The 17,576-nt window shown below is 44.0% G+C and overlaps 1 protein-coding gene across 3 annotated transcripts in view; it reads left to right on the top strand.

The window, feature by feature from the left end:
• The window catches only part of FBXO34 (F-box protein 34), a 41,088-nt gene that overhangs the window by 2,228 nt on the left and 21,284 nt on the right, over nucleotides 1-17,576 (top strand). The window contains exons 2-3 of one of the 3 annotated variants that reach the window (XM_065636999.1): nucleotides 10,192-10,283; nucleotides 11,940-12,018. The exons of 1 other annotated variant lie outside the window; for it this stretch is intronic. The gene's annotated coding sequence lies outside the window, so the exon portion shown is untranslated. The remainder of the gene's footprint in view (nucleotides 1-10,191; nucleotides 10,284-11,939; nucleotides 12,019-17,576) is intronic. One more of the 3 variants, XM_065636998.1, reaches the window with a different exon arrangement.

Genomic DNA, 17,576 nt, shown 5'->3' with positions numbered 1-17,576 from the left:
CCGTCTCGTGACAAAGTTCTATTTTAACAGGTGTGAAAAGTCATGGGATTTGATTAATGCCGGTGTTTTAAAATCATCTTGCACGTTCCATATGACTGTTGTCTCTTTCATATTCAATTGGAGAGTGAGCAGAGGTTTGGAAGGAAGCTGCATGCGTTCCACTTGCTCTTTAAAATCTTTTCTCCTTCTAGATAAGGATCGTGAAGAAGTGTGAGTGACTTGTCAAGCTGCAACTGCTTTTTTTTTTTTTAATAGGCATATAAAACATCTTTCTGTGTCCCTTAAAATTAGAAGCTCGTCTTGTAGCGTGCTGCAGCATCGGTGAGCTCTCGGCTGGCTTCCTCTGCCGTGAAGGGCTGCAGCTTTGGGGTATGGAGGTGCCCAGATCGATTTCTGGTGCCGTGAAGTTGAGTACTGCGTAGTAGGTGGACAATACAACCTGGGTACTAACTGTCCTTTAGGTTCCAAGTGTCAACACATTCACCGTGATGTGTTATTTTTACTTCTAGCTGCCCTGTAGTGTCACGAAACAAGCGATTTTGTATAATACTCAAACAGCAGTTGCTTTATTACCAGCAGATACGGCATTTTTCAGTATTCCTGTCCTAGGTTTGATACCCGGTTTCACAGAAGGCGGCAGCTTTCCTTGTAGATGGTAGTTGAGCCTGTAAATAAAACACAGGACTGATCCTAAGCCTATGATCAAAGATAATGTAGCTTTGGGACCAATAATCTTTTGTCCCTCTCACTTCTTTTGGCTCCCGTGGATTATTTGGCCATCGGATGTGTCACTCTCTGGTCCTATCCGTACGTTTAAGTTTTTGAAGGCGATCTTGGTTCAGTGGAAGTTGCTGGTTAGAGATGGACTTGCCAGCTCTGGGAGCTCTGCAGTAAGGAGGGCGCAGGAATGTTGCTGTGGTATGTGTGGCTGCTCAGTTTTTATTTGTACCATATTTTACTGGTTTTGTTTTCCAAGCTATTCTAATTCCATTAACTTATTAAACTTAGCATCTATTAAAGTCAGCGTGACAGACTTTTGTCTTTTTTTTTTTTGATGTCCTTTTTTTTTTTTTTTTTTTTTTTTTCCCACGTCTAAAATATGAATCGGGATAATTGCCCATAGTGCAGATTCTGGCTGTAGCTGTGGGATTTGTATTTGGGGAATTCGTGTTTATTCCCCAAATAACTTTCCTTGCCTTGTTGTGTGAAGGGGAGTATCTGCCCTGTCGCTTGCTAATCCTGCTGTTGCAGTTTTATGCCTAGAGCATTACCGGAGCTGTGTTTACCACTGGAGACATGGTGGTAGGTTTTAATCGAGCTATTTTGGGTATCAAATGCAGAGAAATCGCAGCAGGACTGGCTGGTACGGCGTGGACCTCTGTGACTCCCAGCAATGGTACTTGGGCAGCCAGTTCATGGTAAATTTGGGTGTCTTCAGCGTCATTGCAATGAGTGTCCCAGGCAGGTAGATTAAATATAGCTCAGGTATGCATAAACATGGCACAATTGCACCTGGTGTTGCAGCGCAGAGATAATACAGGTGTTTACATAAATCACCTTCCTACACATCCCAGGTTTGACTACATGTGATAGTGAGTTGCTGCTGGGCAACCACATCATCGCTTGATACTGTTCTGAGAGGAAAAATACGCTACGGAGGGATGCAGAAATGGCTGTGAAGAAAACGTCGGCTTTTTAAAAAATAAATATATCATTAAGAAATGGCTGACTGGTATCTCGGGGTGCAGAAAATAGTGCTATTTTCCATGTGACTTAAAAAAAAAAAACGCAACAAAAAGCTTTAGGAGCTGCTACATCTGCAGTTCATAGCAAAGTAATGGCATTTAGGTAGCACGGAGGCTGAATTTCTGCCAGTTAAAATCTTGCTGTCCTAATGTGCCGTTCAGTACAGTGCTTGGAAGCTAATACACAATGTTCTTCTGCCTTGCAGCAAAACAACCAGTGATTAAAAATTCAGCAGATATTGCGGTTCACGTAACTACTTGTTCTTGCATCATTCAGGTCATATCACACAATTAATGTTGCTAACACTCAATCTAGCTTTTTTTTTTTTGTTCTAAGAATGGAAATTATCTGAACTACCATGGGATTTACGGAACTGTTTTGGCAGGAACTGGGCTATGCAAAGTAAGTTATTCAGGACTGTTTTCATCCTTCCCTTAACTTGGAGAATCTCCTTTTGAATTCTCAAATATTACTTGTTCGTGCCAGGCAGGGCTTTATTTTTTTGCAGCTTTTCTCGCTTTAAAAATCAAAGTGTTTTCTTTTGAGTGCTTTGAGATAAATGAGACTCCCTAATAGCAAAGGGGTGGTGGGAAGGAAAGAGCATGATAGGTGTAAGTGCTTGCTTTCTTACTTAAACGCACTATTTCATTTGGCCACGGAAGTATTTTTGTATGAGAGTTCTCGTTTTGTTTTGGGCAGGGTTTCTGCTGCTTTCAGTACATCTACTTTTAATTTTCACCGTTTTGGTTAATAGTGCTTAATCCAGTGTGTCGCTGACTCCAATTAGAATTGAACTTCACTTTCCTCTCCATGTGTTCCTTTAATTATCTAGGTTTTTAGCTGTGGTTTTGATTGACCTCCCTGCACCTTCTCAACACTGCAGATACTCGCAGGAGGAGGTTGGATGCTCTTAGGTGGGTGCTCCTGAAACTGGCTGCGTGCGTTGACGTACATCTTAATGGACCGTGCTGCTATAAGCATGATATAAATAGAATACCAAGGTTAAGTCAGGCAAAAACTGAGAAGTTGCTGGCGCTTTCAGTGTCTTTGAGAGTAACTTGGTATACTGGGGCAGCTCTTGGGGTGCGCACTTAAACTAAATTCAGAATTTGGAACGTAGGTGGAGTATTTTGGTCAAGGGCACACACAAGGTTCAACCGTCGCTGAGGATAACAGGAGAAGACTGTGTCGTTTTAATTAAGCATGAAGTGGCGAATCAGTAATAGGAACGGAAAAGGTGGATTTATATGTTACAGTATATTATATACAATATGTGATGGAGGCGCCTGTAAACCAGGTTTTGGAGAAATAATGGGCAGAAATTGGAGACTTTCAGTTTATGTGCGTTGTTTGAACTTGCAGTTTGGATGAGTTTTTGTGATCTGTCGATTAGCACATCAAGAGGATGTCTTTTCAGTCAAGGCAGACATTTTTTTTTGGAAAAACCCGTTCAGACTAATAACACTAATAAACTTTGAGAGAACTTGTTTCAGCTAAATTGTTGGCAGATAGTCAATTGGTTTGAAAAATAAGGTATTAAACATGTTAACCCTCCCCCAGCCTCTTTAGCGTCATGTTTAGAATGATGGAAAAGAAGGATTCCAACTGTTTTTTGCATATTCCTGCTACCATGTGTACATGTATCCAATATGCTGTACTTGCAGAATTGATATTCAGAATAATATGTTTAATCTCTGATTGCAAAAAAAATAACATCACACGCAGCTAATTCCATCTGCTGGAAAAATAAGAGCAAGGCTAACTTCATCGCTTCTTTGGGACCCGCTTTTTGCTGGGCTCATTACTATGTATGAACTTTGGAAATTTGCATAATTTTTTGGCAAACCTAAGCAGCAGCCATTTAATGTAGAATTTTATTAACTTTAAACATCCCTAGCAACTCCTAAGCCACTTCTACCTAATTTTGTATTTTTGGTGTTTTACAAGCTTTGATTTTATAAGCTTCAGTAACTTTTTTTTTTTTTCTCCTTGCAATGACTTATGTATATATAACAGCAGCTTGCTGCCATTTCCATTAACTTTCAACCTGCAATCTAATGCAAAATTCCTTCTGCCGTTCAAATTAAAAAAAAAAAAGCGTTGAAATTAAATTCTCACAGAGCGAATGCTGAAACAGTAAAATGAGAAGGTAGGTTTTGGTTGCTCTTCTGCAGTGTGAGAAGAGCACTTGAAATACTTCAGGTGTAGATGGTTTCCAAAAAGTAACCTTGGGGAAACTGGGGCATGTCAAGTCTGGTCCTACTTCTGCTAAAAACTGGTCTCGTGATGTGAATTCTTGTATCCAGACTCTTTGGAGCTTAAAATCACAATTGCAGATCGCTACTACATGTTCTCTCTTACTAAAAGAGTGGGTTTTGACACATTTTCAGCTTCTCGAGGTGCCTCGCCATGTCTTTTCCACTTGGTTTGCTTTTGTTCTTGTGACCTTCTCCTTTCACTGGTTTTGCTGGTTGGCAGTCAGGGGAGTCATAATCTGTAAAATATTAAAACAGTTGGAGTTTTATAGTAATACACTCGGCTTTTTTGGAATGCCGTTATTTACTGGCTAATTTTCTTTCGGATGCAATAGGCTGGATTCATTTTAAAGTTTGAACTATTCTCTCTGTGTTGCGGTCTTAGCCCGCTTTCTGTCTCGGTACCATCAGAAACTTCTCATTTTGCTACGTGCAATCGCAGTCCCTTGTCTTTGTCCGTTTTTCTTCCTCCCTCTGATTCTGTTGATCACCTAAGAATGCAGTTTCTTCCTTGGGATGAACAGGGTTTTATGGCTGGGCTCATTAATTCCTCTCTAATTGGCAGAAAGCCAAGCATAAAATCTTGTTCGTAAGTCACTCTAGAGATTTCTTTGTACATGTTGGGTTTTTTTTTTTTATATACTAGCATCACTGAGAAGGTGGGGTTTATTTTATTTTATTTTTTTTTCCTCAAGTCTAGACCAGGCATAATTATATTTATGTGTATGTATAGGCTTGGGTGTTGCTACTCTGCAGCCCAGCGAGCAATTTGGAGTCCTTGGGCAGTTTAAAACCAAAATTCCTTGTAGCATCAAAGGCAGCAGCTATCCCTCTGCATCTGGGTGGGTGAAATAATTTTCTGCTGTATCTAAACTTCAAAGACCAACTCACGGCTTGTGCCTGTGGTTTGGTGTTTTCTGCAATGTGTCCTACTGGAGGCTATATTTTAAAAAAAGAGTTTGGACACCGGGTTCAAGCAGGACTTGCTGTGTATCGAGCGACAGTAGCTAGTGTGGAATTGGGGATCGTGTTCCCCAACTTACGTGCTCCCAGAGGCAACTCGGTTCCCTTTTGATTTATAAAGCTCTTAATCGAGGTCTTTGTTTTGAACTTTGCCTCACCTTAGTCTTTTATTGCAAAGCATAGAAATGCTTTCCATCATGAATCCTCCAATCTGGTGTTGGGACTGAGGTCTTCGTGTATTTTACGTCTTCAAACCTTTTGTGTTTCCTCCTGTCCTGGCTGCTGAGGTCGAGAGCAGCTCTATGAACATCTGTGCCAAGCTGCCCCTTGTTCTCCTGCTGTTTGGCTGCTCTTGCTTTGGTATTGTGCTGCCTTGCACGCTTACCGTGATTTTTCTCCTTCGTTTGCCTTTCTGACCTACCCGCATGTGTCCCCATCCTGGGAGAGAAACACCTTTAGGGAGAGCCTGTCCTCACAGAATCATGGAGTGGTTGGGGTTGAGGGGACCTCTGGAGATCCCCCAGTGCAACCCCCCTGCTCACGCAGGGTCACCAGAGCAGATCACACAGGTCGGTCCAGGCGGGTTTGAATGTCTCAGAGCAGGAGACTCCACATCCGCTCTGGGCAGCCTGGGCCAGGCTCTGGCACCTCCCAGCAAAGAAGTTTCTCCTCATGTTCACATGGACCCTCCTGTGCTTCAGTCTGTGCCTGTTGCCCCTCACCCTGGTGCTGGGCACCACTGAACAGAGTCTGGTCCATCCTCTGACACCCACCCTGAGATATTGATCCCATTGATCAGATCCCTCTCAGCTTCTCTTCTCCAGCTGAACAGCCCCAGCTCTCTCTGTCTCCTCATCAGAAAGATGCTCTAGAAATGGAAAAATGCTCCAGAAATGGGTTTCTAGACCTTGGTTTAACCATCAGGTCACTGGAGCTTTCCATGGAGCATGGGACAGCCTTTTGGTTTCTCGCATTTTGTTTTTCATTTAATTTCCTTCCTAAACAAGGATGGCACTCTGCCTTCATTTTTTTAAATGAGGTAACTTTATCTTAATAAGCACATGAGTGAAGCGATGCAAACAGTGCTTGTTTATGCGTCTGAAATCTAAGTAAATCTGTTATCACTTCTGAAATTCGAGCTGTGGGAGGATAACCGATAGCAATGAATCCATCTCCCATGGCGTTAAGAAAAAAGTCCCCGTGTTTCTCTTAAAATGCTTGTGGATTTTTTTTTTTTAGATGCAGTAGGACTGCAGATGCAGTCATATTAAAATGTATAATAACTTGCTTTGAATTGGTCTCGCGACAGAAGCAGTTGGAGATGTGGCTTGGGTACAAGTTACTGGGAATTAATTCTCTTTTAATCCGTTTTACAGGCTGCGCTGCGAGCGGGAGCTCAGAGCTGTTTGAGTCCACGGATGGTTCCCTGGGTGCCGCCAGCAGTGGACTAAACCAGTTTTCCTAATTATTGCTTTGTTGGGCTTTAACAGGTCATGGGCTTGTTAAAATGGTGTTCGCTGATATGTCAGCTGTGGGCTTTGGGGTAAATTGCAGGATAAATAGGAGTAGTTTACATACCTGTATGGCAAATCTCTGCAGCATTCTGTGTCTTGTTATTGCCTTAAAAGGTGGCGGTGTTTGGTTTTTGGTTGTTTGGTTGTTTTGTTTTTTCTCTTTTTCCTCTTTTGGATCAACAGGTGTAGCCAGCATGGAAAGGGTTGTGGATGGATTTGGTGAAATAACACAACTCCATCACTGGCCTGACTGAATCCAAGCAAGTGAAGGCACCAGAGAGTCCTGCAGGGATGGGCCATTCGTCTTTGGGAAAACATTTTTAAGATGTTGGGAAGAACTTAGCTTGGAAAAAAAAAAAAGTGGAGGAACTTAGTGTAAAATTGTTGCATCCTAGTGGAGCCATAGAGAGCAAGTTCACCAATGTCGCTAGCTGCGTTAATATTCGTTGTAAGGATTGGGGTTTTTGGTTTGTTTGGTTGATTTTGGTTTTTGTTGTGTTTTTTGTTTGTTTTTAATTCTTTGTTTAGGGCTGTTTAACCCTCCCTGTGTTGCTTGGTCACAGTGCTGCAGCAAGGCAATATTTTTCATCAGGTGTCTGTCCAGGCAGAACAAAGACAGTTAAGGACCGAGGAGTCTGTCAATCTGCTTTCTATCTGAAGAAGCCTGGAGATTAAAAAAATAAAGCACATGTAGAAGTCGGTGATCACAGATACAGAAACTTTACTGGGGTATACGTGAGGCAAAGACTGTTCGGCAAAGTCTTTAATTAGACCAACTGGTATCGCTGGGGAGGGTGGTTGAGCTTTTGAGCATGAATAAATGTCAACATATTTTATCAGAATTGCAGTTTGGAAGCGGGGATTTACAGTGAGTTGCCATTTGGCTTTGGGGTGTCTGGGGCTTTTCTGCATCTTCTGTATATTAGCGGCAGTTACGGAAGAAGCTGCATATACCACTTTACAAACATACAGTGCAGCTCTTTAAGGGCAGGTACGGTGCAAACTGCTCGGGTAAAATGAGCCAGCATTTTCAGGCTGGAGTCAGTAAAGCTAGACAGAGTGCCAGCAAGTGATACCTGTATCCTAAGTTTAATATATTCACAGTGGTCGTGCCCAGGGGGATCAGCGAGAGATGCTTTAACTTCAAGCTAGTAGGAACAGCAATGCTTTTATTTTTTTTTTTTTTTCTGTTTTCTGAAAACTGGCATGCTTTTGCTGGAACAGCTAAATGCAGGTGTGTTAAGCTTAATATATGCATGTGTGTGGGTACTTGAGAAAATGTCCCATTAGATAAACCAGTAACTTTCCACTGGGGAGATGCTGAGAATATCACCTGTGCTGCCAGCCAGGTCAAGCGGGGCTTGTTAGCAGCTGGTAAGCGACAGCTCTGCTTTGCAGGTATTTTAAGTGTTGAGGGTAGCAGAGCTAGAAGGAGAGGTGATAATGTCTGTGCTGTTTCTTTTTTTTTTTCCTTTTTAGGGGAGGAGATGGGACTAATCGCGTACCTTCCAATTCCATTACTTCGTTACTGAACAATCATTGGAGCAGCCCTGCAATCTGCTCTGATAGCAGATAAGTGGCGTGGCTTGCAGCACTTCAATCTAAACAAAACTTAAGTGCTTTTTTCCTTCTTCCCTGGAGTGAAACTGTAATTTCGTTATGTGTTAGCCAGGACAGAGTTGTTTCTGCAGCTGTCATGATGCTTCTCTGGGCTTTGTGCATGTTAGAGGTGCATCCCCAGTATAGGTAGCAAAAATATCCTAAAATACCCCATTCCCGTACCTGGCAGCTTCAGTTGAAGGCTCTCCAAGTGGTTTGCTGGGTGAAGGTCTGTTTAACTTTGACGTGACATGTCTCAGAGGGTTTAGATATAAACCAATGCAGCTTTAGATAATATTTCCTTTCTGTAGAGATACATGTAAATTAGTTTCCCTGAATAGTCAAGTCAAACAGCCTGAGCTGCTACCAAGTCTGCGAACACGAGCACCTGCGGTCAGAGTGGTCGTGTTGACGAGGCTGTAGTGGACTTACGTATTTTCGGTTCACCAGGGTAGAAATGGCATTATATGCAACCCATGTGGTGCAAAAGAGATTTACTGGGCAGAGCTTCGGAGAAGATTTTTGTCTGTCTTTGAAACTGAGTAAAAGTGCATTCGTGCATCAGGCTGGGTGCTGATAAAATGCCTTCTTGGAACTGATGTTGATCGTGATGATGACTTTGAGGTACTGACTTAAGGCTGTGAGAGCACCGCAGAGAAGTGCCTGGGTTTTGCATTGCATAAAACTGGGCAAAACAAAAACTCATGTCGGGCTAACTTCTTCTGGCCTGCCACAGAACTGTTAAATCTGATCTGTTCCTAAAAAGACAGCTGACTCTGCAATCTGAGCCACATACAATTCTTTGCTTTTGACTTGAATGGAAAAGCAGTTTGTTTTCGCATTAAATCGAACCCAAGTGTCGCTGCCCCAGCGGGGATCTGCTCTTGCAGGCTCTGCTTGGACTCCAGGCAGAGTCCACTTGGCTCTCGCCGCTTCTTGCTGTAAGCCCGGTAATTCAAATCAGAGCGATGGGAGGATGGTAACGCACCAAGGCGGATATTTGTTGACAGGTAAAAACATATTGGGAAAGAAAATGTAATATACTGTTTTAATGTTGAAAGTTTTTGCAAGTTTGGGGTTGCTTGTGTTGGTTGTAACTGGGCCGACAGGGTTGATCATGTAGAGCGGCTCAGTGTGGATCCAATTGCAGCATTAAGCCCTTGGAATAACTTAAGGTAAAGTGATGGTGGATTTCAAAGAATTTAAGAGTATGAGGCCCCTTAGTTGGGTTTTGCATTTATAGGGTGGCTTTCAGAGGGAAAGACAGAAACATGCAGACTATTCAGCAGGGCCTGTTGCGATAGGACAAGGGGTAATGGTTTTAAACTAAAAGAGGGGAGATTCAGGCTGGACGTGAGGAAGGCAGGAGATGGAGCTGGGTGGTGAGGAAGGGTCTGCAAACCACAGGTTCTTCCTACAAGTGGGTGAAGTTCCTCCACCTGTGTGGGTAGGGAGGGTAAACACCATTGCTTGGAGCAAGAGCTTGGCGACTTTCTGTGCTGCGGTGGGCTGCTGGCTGATAAACTGGTGTCACTCACACGTCTCAAACCCCCAGTCCTGGATTCTCCTTTGTTGGTTGTTGAACCATTGTGTGCAGTTGTGTTCCTTTTCTACAGCAGGAAAGCTCATCCCACACCTCAAAATGGTCTGTTTGCCTTCCCAGCACTGCACTTGGTATTTTGGAATTGCTGTTGGGTCTGTGCAGGTTGACAAGGCTCTTGTGGCCATTTGGGATGGTGAAGTTGCCTTGCCCACGTTCCACAGAATCACAGAGTGGTCGGGGTTGAAGGGACCTCTGGAGATCCCCCGGTGCAGCCCCCCTGCTCACGCAGGGTCACCAGAGCAGATCACACAGGTCGGTCCAGGCGGGTTTGAATGTCTCAGAGAAGGAGACTCCACACCCGCTCTGGGCAGCCTGGGCCAGGCTCTGGCACCTCCCAGCAAACAAGTTTCTCCTCAGATGCAGATGGAACCTCCTGTGCTTCTCCTCTTGAAGTCTGTTAACCAAACCTCCACAGCAGCCACCCAGCCTTGGCTCTTCTCTGACCTTTATTTACCTCTTAGTGGTTGAAAACGTGCCTTAGCACTGCTCTCTTTCTTGTGTTTGATTTTAGGGTTTCATTGTCTCTCTGGAGCAACACACAGTTGCTTGAATCGTCACACGACTGGGAGGGCAGATGAAGAGCGTCCTCAGGTCTTTGCTTTGGTGCGTTCATGAGCTGGGATGGGTGCACTGGGGCTACTCGTGTACTTCAATATCCAGCACTTAGTTACGGTCCATCTTGACTGTAGAAAATGAATTGAAGGCAAATTATCCAGTGCTGGAGACTTTCTGGGGAAGGAGTTTAATGAGTACCTGAAGGGCTGCAATCCTGTCAATTTTGTGTGGTGTCATGTAGCTGTGAGCAAGTTTTCCTTATTGCAGAAGCTGGATTGATTCCTCAGGGCTGGATAGCATCTGATCTTTATGCGAGGGAGGGGAAAAAGCTGTCTGACTTTAATCCGAATTTACTAGGTAGTTAAAAAGAAGGACCTCTGCCCAGAGGAACTTGTTCAGCCCATGTTATGTTGCAGGAGCTCCATGGAGATGAAGCCTGCTGGCTTCATTTTGTTCTGGAATCCATTTGGCTTCGAGTTACCTCCAGGATCTCAGCCCTTGTGGTACTTCAGACTTGCAGCTGGGTCTAACCTGCTGGGTGTTAAAGGGCCGAGGTTGGGGCAAAACCTGGATGCTTTGGTGGCTGAGAGGGGACATTGGTATGTCGAACTTGCCATTTAGGTGTCCTGCTGAGAGCAGCGTTCTCTTGCCTGTCTCTTCTTCCCTTTATCATTTGCAATTTATATTTAAAAATAGAGGGGTTTAAGCTTCGATTTCTCTGCAGTTGTGGTGCAGAGGAGCGGTTGGCTGTCGTGACATTTGGCACTGGAGCTGCCTTGGTGGCTGATTGCAAAAGCCACTATTGCTACAGGGAGCACAGGAAGGTGTTTGCACCAGTCATCGAGAAACTGGTCTCATTCAGGTCTGAATCAAGCTCAGGCTCAAACAGGTCGTGGAATTTATTTATACAACACCACTGGGGTGTGTGGCATCACAGAGCCAAATAAACACTGGTTCCCAGCCCCGAGGCTGGTGTTCGGTGTTGGATAATGTGGCACGGGGTAATTGTGGCCTGGGACCTGGGTGGAGGGGTTAGGAGAGGGTGAGGGCTACACCGTGTGGAGAACATTAAATGTTCCTTGTTGTGCCTGCAGCTTGTTAATGGCCCTGTTAAGAAACGGTGGGTGCGTCTGAGGTTATAGGAAGGATGGAGGTCAGCTTGGCAGAAGGAAGCGCTGAGTGAGTTATAGGAGACGTGGGGATTAATAAGAGAAAGCGGAAGGAGGTGGATTGAAACTGGTCAAGTGTGTGGGGAGTGGTTGGTTTACACAGAGGCTGAACACGCAAAAGCAACGGCACTCAAGGGTCTTGAGGAATCTGGGTGTTAGAGAAGCGACTGGGAAGTCCACACCAAGACCCCAAAAACACGTGTGCTTGATGAGAATGGAGGAACAGGTGAAGGAAGGGGTCTGGCATGGCTACTGAGAGCCTTGTGGTCTCCGCTCTTTGCTGTCTCTGCAGCCTGGGCTTCTGTGATGCCAAAGCATCTTCTGCCACTGTACTTGCTGGACTCTTTTTGGGGTGTACTTGGTCAGTGGGCACTGAAGACCTCCTCGAACTGGTGGTGCTCCACATGTCAGTAATGCATTGACTGTCATTTCCACGTGCCCTTTGCACTGGGCAAACCAGATCATTTTAGTTTTAAGAGCTGTAACACCGTTAACATGTAACTAATTTCCTTTTTCCTTCCCTTTTGCTCTTCAGAAATGCCATTCTCGTGAGCGTGCAAGAAACCTGCAGAACTGTAATGTCTAACCCTACATGGAGTAACAACTCTCTGAAGGTACCACCCTTTTTTAACTACATGGCTTCGTTATAGGCTGGGTTAATGATGCACTGGTCTTTGCTTCAAAGCTTGAAGAACCGTCTCTTACGTAATGCTGTCCCTTCCAAAAGGGTGACAGCGCTGTGACATTTGGGGCTCTGATTTCCAAAAAAAACATGTGCAGCCCAGCACTTGATCTGGGGTGCCAAGGGGCCATCCCTCTTTCTCTGGGAATCATCTCTTGCATGTTGCCTTAGGAACAGATGGTGGTTTCTATTCAGGGAGCTGAGCTAAGCGTTCTTCATACTTGGTGGCCATCCTTGGAAACATATTGCCCTTCTTTTTAGTGATGCAGGGTGGCTTGCCTGTCTGTCTTTCTTGATGAGAGGCTTCTAGCTGTATTTATGAAGAATATAATGATAAAGTGCGGTTGCACTTTAGCGTTTAGGTCGAAATGTCGTAGTTGTTTGTGCCGCATTAACCAGCTCTCAGGCGTTGGCTTGTTCTGCTGTCTGATCCCGCAGTGATGCCATAATACTGAATTTTGGACTGCCGTGTACGTTACCACGGCAACAGACTGATGTCACAGGCTCAAGGACATGACTTCAGCGTATGATCATGCAGAGGCACGATCAGGTTTGTGAATGAGAAAGCTGACTAATGCGCATCTCAAAAGCAAACAAGGGGAATGCAGGATTACAGCTGACCAAGCAAGGTGCTTCGGTATGAAAATTCCCCTCTCAGAGAGGTTGATCATGTCTTTAGGACAGGAACAGTCATCGTGATGAGCTGCTCTTTACTGTGGATAAGCAGAAATGTTGCAGGTATCCTGTATCTTTTAAAGAGGTGGTGTTCTGGGGTGGGGACACTTGCTCTCTGGTTTCAGAGCTCTGGAAGGGCACTTTTCTGTTTTAATTTTAAAGAACTTCTCGGTGGTCTTACAAGCATGCTGAGAACACTTCAACTTACTTAATGTTGTTCAAACAGTTTAATTGGTTTTCCAAAGCTTTTATTTTATCCATAACATTGGAAGGTGAAAGGGGAGCTCTGCATCTGCATTATGGTCACATTTTCCTATATCCTATTAGCAGATTCCAAGATTGTTTAATGTGATCTCCACCCATTTCATTTGGCTGCAACCTTTGCTCCCATGAAAACAAGGCTGATTGTTCTGAATTGCTGTGTGTATGTGCTTTGGCACGGCATGAAGGTACCTATAATAACACAACCATTGTCTGGAAAAAAAAGCAGTTTGCAGTAATAACTACAAATAAAAGGGTGCAGTACTGGGGCAAGACAGATAATGGTCGTTTTCCCACCCATTATGTCCACCAAATTCTCAACACAGTCACCCCTCGGCGTGACAGGGATGTGGGCTTTAGTGTAGGATGTGAATACTGGGAATAAGGGACTGAAATATTTGCATGTTGTTCCAAGTTTCTCTTTCCTGGACACGGTTCCATTGCTCATATCTACGGATGGGGAGACTGAATGACTTTTGCACAATGCGGTATTTTATTTGCATGCTGTGAGCAGTTTAACAAGTGTGTGTGCTAAATGAAGCATTCCCACTTTCAGTTAGCAGCTGACGCACCCTTAAAATTAAAAGGAAAAAAAGTGCATTTAGGTTGAACAGTGGGGTTTTGAGGGGGGACATTGTGCTGTGTGTTTGAGCGGGTGGTCGGTCCTGCCAAGCCTGAATGTTAACTTGAAATGCAGTGGGATTCGGGAAAAAAAAAAAAAAAGAAGTAAAAAAACACCACCAAACCCAACCAAACTAACTCCTTTGTGCTGAAGTAATTTTTGCTCATCTCTGCACGTCGTGGAATAAAAACGCGACATTGGGAAGTAACGTAATTGTTCTAAATGTTCGGTGTCGCAGGAATCGAGGATATTTAATAGAAATTGGCATTTCTTACAGGAGTTTGGTTGCCTCCCAGGACAGGAAGCTGTAGAGTGTTAAAAAAGAGGCAGGGAAGGAGTTTGAACAACTCCCCTCTCTAAATCAGGATGCTTGAATTTGTTGCCTGGCCTTGAGCTGAAAGGGCTGGAAGCTCCGCAAAATTCAGTGATTCACACTGCTCCGCAGCAAACAAGAAGATAATGGGGACGGACTCTGAAGAAGGCAGCCCGGCTGAAAAAGAGAGGCTTTGTGATACGGCGAAAGGGAAGGAAGTCTGGAGAAGTTAGAAAAGGAACAGATGTTTTCGGAGGTGGGGAAAAACTTAACTATCCATGTAGTTTGCTCTTGCAGCGGAGCCAGCAGAAGGAACTTGATACCAAACAAAAGTAGGCACACCCAGCCCTGAGCACAGGGATCCTGGAGAGCTGCTCTCTGGTGCCGCGATGCTTTTCTGGTTGACAGATACATTTTATGTGGACAGAAGTGAATAATATAAGCACTTGTGAGTTTGTGCAAGGGTCCGTCTAAAAGAGGTTGGAGCTGTTTGATGCTTCTCTTTAATAACAATAAAAAAAAAAATACCATGATGGATGTATAAAGTGATAACGCAAAGCAGGAAGCCAAGAGGGATGTCGTTCCCTGAGAAGGAAATAATGACAGAAGATGCATTAAAAGAGAGGGCGAGGTTGCTTGTAGGGTGTGTTTATGGGCTGTGATGACTGGAAGTGCGATAAACCAGATTGCTGATCCTGTGTATCAAAGTACAAGTGGCAATGATTTTTCAAGTTGTTGAAGCTTGCATCCAAAAAAAAAAAAAATATATATATATATATAATGCTCTTACTAATAGGTTAATCCACTGTAATTGACTGTGAAATAAACCTGGGGGAATTTTCCCATCTGTAAGTGCTGCACGGCCTCTCTGCTTTCTAGTTGGCAACTGTACCTTCAGATAATTAAAAGTTGTTTTTTAAATCCACTCTTCTTTCAACTGTCATTTTTTTGCATCTCTGTGAGCCGTCAGTCGGTCTTCTGGCTAAAGTGTAAAAACCAAGATAACGTGGTTTTAGGAAAGGAAAACTGCAGATGAATCTTTTTTAAAAAGGCAAAAACTACAAAACTGGGTGAATGTGTGAGGCTTTTAACGTGCACATTGCTGTTGCACTTCTAAAAATAATTTAACTTTCCCAGTCTGGAGTCGAAAACCTTTAAGTTCACTTTGACTTTCTAAAATCTCGTGTTGCTTGCCCCCCCCCTAAAATCAATAACCAAACCTCCGTGGCTGCCTTTGCTTAGGAAGCGGTTGTAATTACCCCGAAATTACAGGAGTTGTTCAGCTCGGGGATCCTCTGGTTTCAGCACATAGTTTCATCGCTCTGTAGTGTTTTGAGAGGCCGAAGGGTGGGATGCAGCTACAATGAGTTTCCAGATTCCTAACAGCATGAGGGACTGTTTTTAATAGTGATGATAAAAACAGCTATTCCCAGTTGGAGGTTAGTCAGTGATACAATTATCAGAACTATGAAATAGTGCAGGGATGGCTCAGAATGGAAAAACTTAAGGCCTGAAACTTATTTTCTTGAGGGAGCCTTTTGAAACTGTTTCCTGCAAGCTCGTGGAGAATTAGGAAGAGATGTTAAATGGCGAGAGATCAGGGCTTGGCGATTACTTTGGTAATTTAGTTTTCAGGTTGGCGAACTTCAGCTGGCTTTGGGGAGGGGGTTTTGGTAGCAAACGAACCCCAGCGGGGTGAGCAGGAGCTCTGGAGCTGGCGGGATGGATTTGTCAGGTTATGATCTTCTGCTGGGTATTTGCACAGTAAAGTAACAATCCCCAGCTCAAAATCTGCTTTACTTAGACCCTCCTTTTTAAAAACATCGTTGTGGGTGCCTTATTTTCTGCTTAGTTTCTTGGTGATTTGGTGGTCCTTATTCATATTTTCTATGTTTTGTCCAAGAGGAGGAAGCCGTGAAAAAAGAATATCAATTGTAGTGGGTGGGGGAGCAGTGGGAAATACTGAGTTAGACAGCAATACATATATTTTCCCTTTTGCGTTTTGCTTATAAAGCTGCTTTTGCATTAATAACTCTAAAAGCAGCACGAAACAAACCTGAGCCTGATGTTTTCAGGTGAACTATTAGGAAGGTTCATACTTCTAAAATAGTCATTAATCTGGAAAGAATTGCACCAAAATTATTTCTGGTGTCCTTGTCGTGGGTCTGTGCTACCGAATTTTGAAAATGAAAGAGGGAAAGGGAAAGATTTGCAGCAAAAGTTCTCGCAGTTATGAAGGCACTTGAGCATGCAGAAGCCGTCCTTTTCTGAAATGTAGGTGCTATTTTGGGGACTTTATTTTTTTCTTGAAAGAATGAATTATAGCAGAATTCGTGCTATGTTCGGAATTTCTGAAAATTTAATTGTGTTAGTTGCTAGGCGTATCAACTACGAAGCTCTGAAAATATAAAACTATTTTTTACTTCAAGTAACTCGTGAGTTATTAATGGAAAAAAAGATCTTTAACAATGTAGCCAAAAAAAGATTAAAGATCCATAGAGTTGGTGGGTTTCAAAATTAGCTTAGATTTTAAACAGTCTTTTGAAACAATAATGCAAAAATATAATGTGTTTAATGCTGGTTTCTACCTACCAAAACCCCAAGCTAGTTCAGCAGAAGATGTTCTGTGTAGGATGTTCTTGTAAGAATTGGTATAAAAACCCACCAGATATTTTGGCTGGACAAGACTTTTAGTGTTTACTCTTGCTGTCCTCTGTCTTCCCCTTCAGCAACGGATCCGCAGCGTGTCCCTGGTCACACACCTGTGCTTTCGGGTATCCCGCTTCGAGTCTCATCTGCGTTGCTGTGTTATTCCTTCTGTCCCTGGTTTGGATTTCTTTATTTTGCTGGCTTTGACACCCTACTGTCCCATTTCCTTGCCACGCACGTGTATAGAATCATAGAATCACAGGATGGTTTGGGTTGGGGGGACCTTAAAGCTCATGGAGCTGACATGGATGCCCAAGGTCAAATTTACATGGGAATGGTCAGATTTCAGTCAAATAACCGCTCCATCTGGTGTTATCCAGGGTACAGAGTAGGGACGGGAGGTTGGTGGAGCTTTAAGAAGGGCTGGAGTGAATTTGATGGGGAAATGAGCCAAGGGCCATGGTAACGAGGTCCTGCTGCTTGGCCAGCTCTGGTTGCTGGTGCCTTGAGGTGGTATCAGGAGGTTTTGGTGTGTAAGGAGGCACAGGAGCCTCCCCAGCGTGTTCCAGCTGTGTTGGCTTTGTTGCTTTTAGGTTGGAGAACATCAGATCTGTGCAAAGTTCTTAGAGCTTGTGACCATCAAATAGAGGGGAAGCTGAGCACGCAGGGTTTCACAAGGCAAGCGACGTCTGTGGTGGCTCCTGCAGCCTCTTACTGCAGATGGCAAGGCCAAAATGCAGTTCAGGACTCGGAGAATCTCGTGTTATAGAATCATAGAATTACAGAATGGTTTGTGTTGGAAGGGACCTTCAGAGCTTATCCAGTGCCCCCCCTGCCATGAGCAGGGACATCTGCACCAGCTCAGGTTGCTCAGAGCCCCGTCCAGCCTGGCCTGGGATGTCTCCAGGGATGGTTCATCCACCACCTCTCTGGGCACTCTGGGCCAGGGTTTTACCACCCTCAGGGCCAA

Source organism: Caloenas nicobarica, chromosome 5, assembly GCF_036013445.1.
Source record: "Caloenas nicobarica isolate bCalNic1 chromosome 5, bCalNic1.hap1, whole genome shotgun sequence".
NCBI lineage: Eukaryota > Metazoa > Chordata > Aves > Columbiformes > Columbidae > Caloenas > Caloenas nicobarica.
This window is presented reverse-complemented; position numbering and strand designations above follow the sequence as displayed.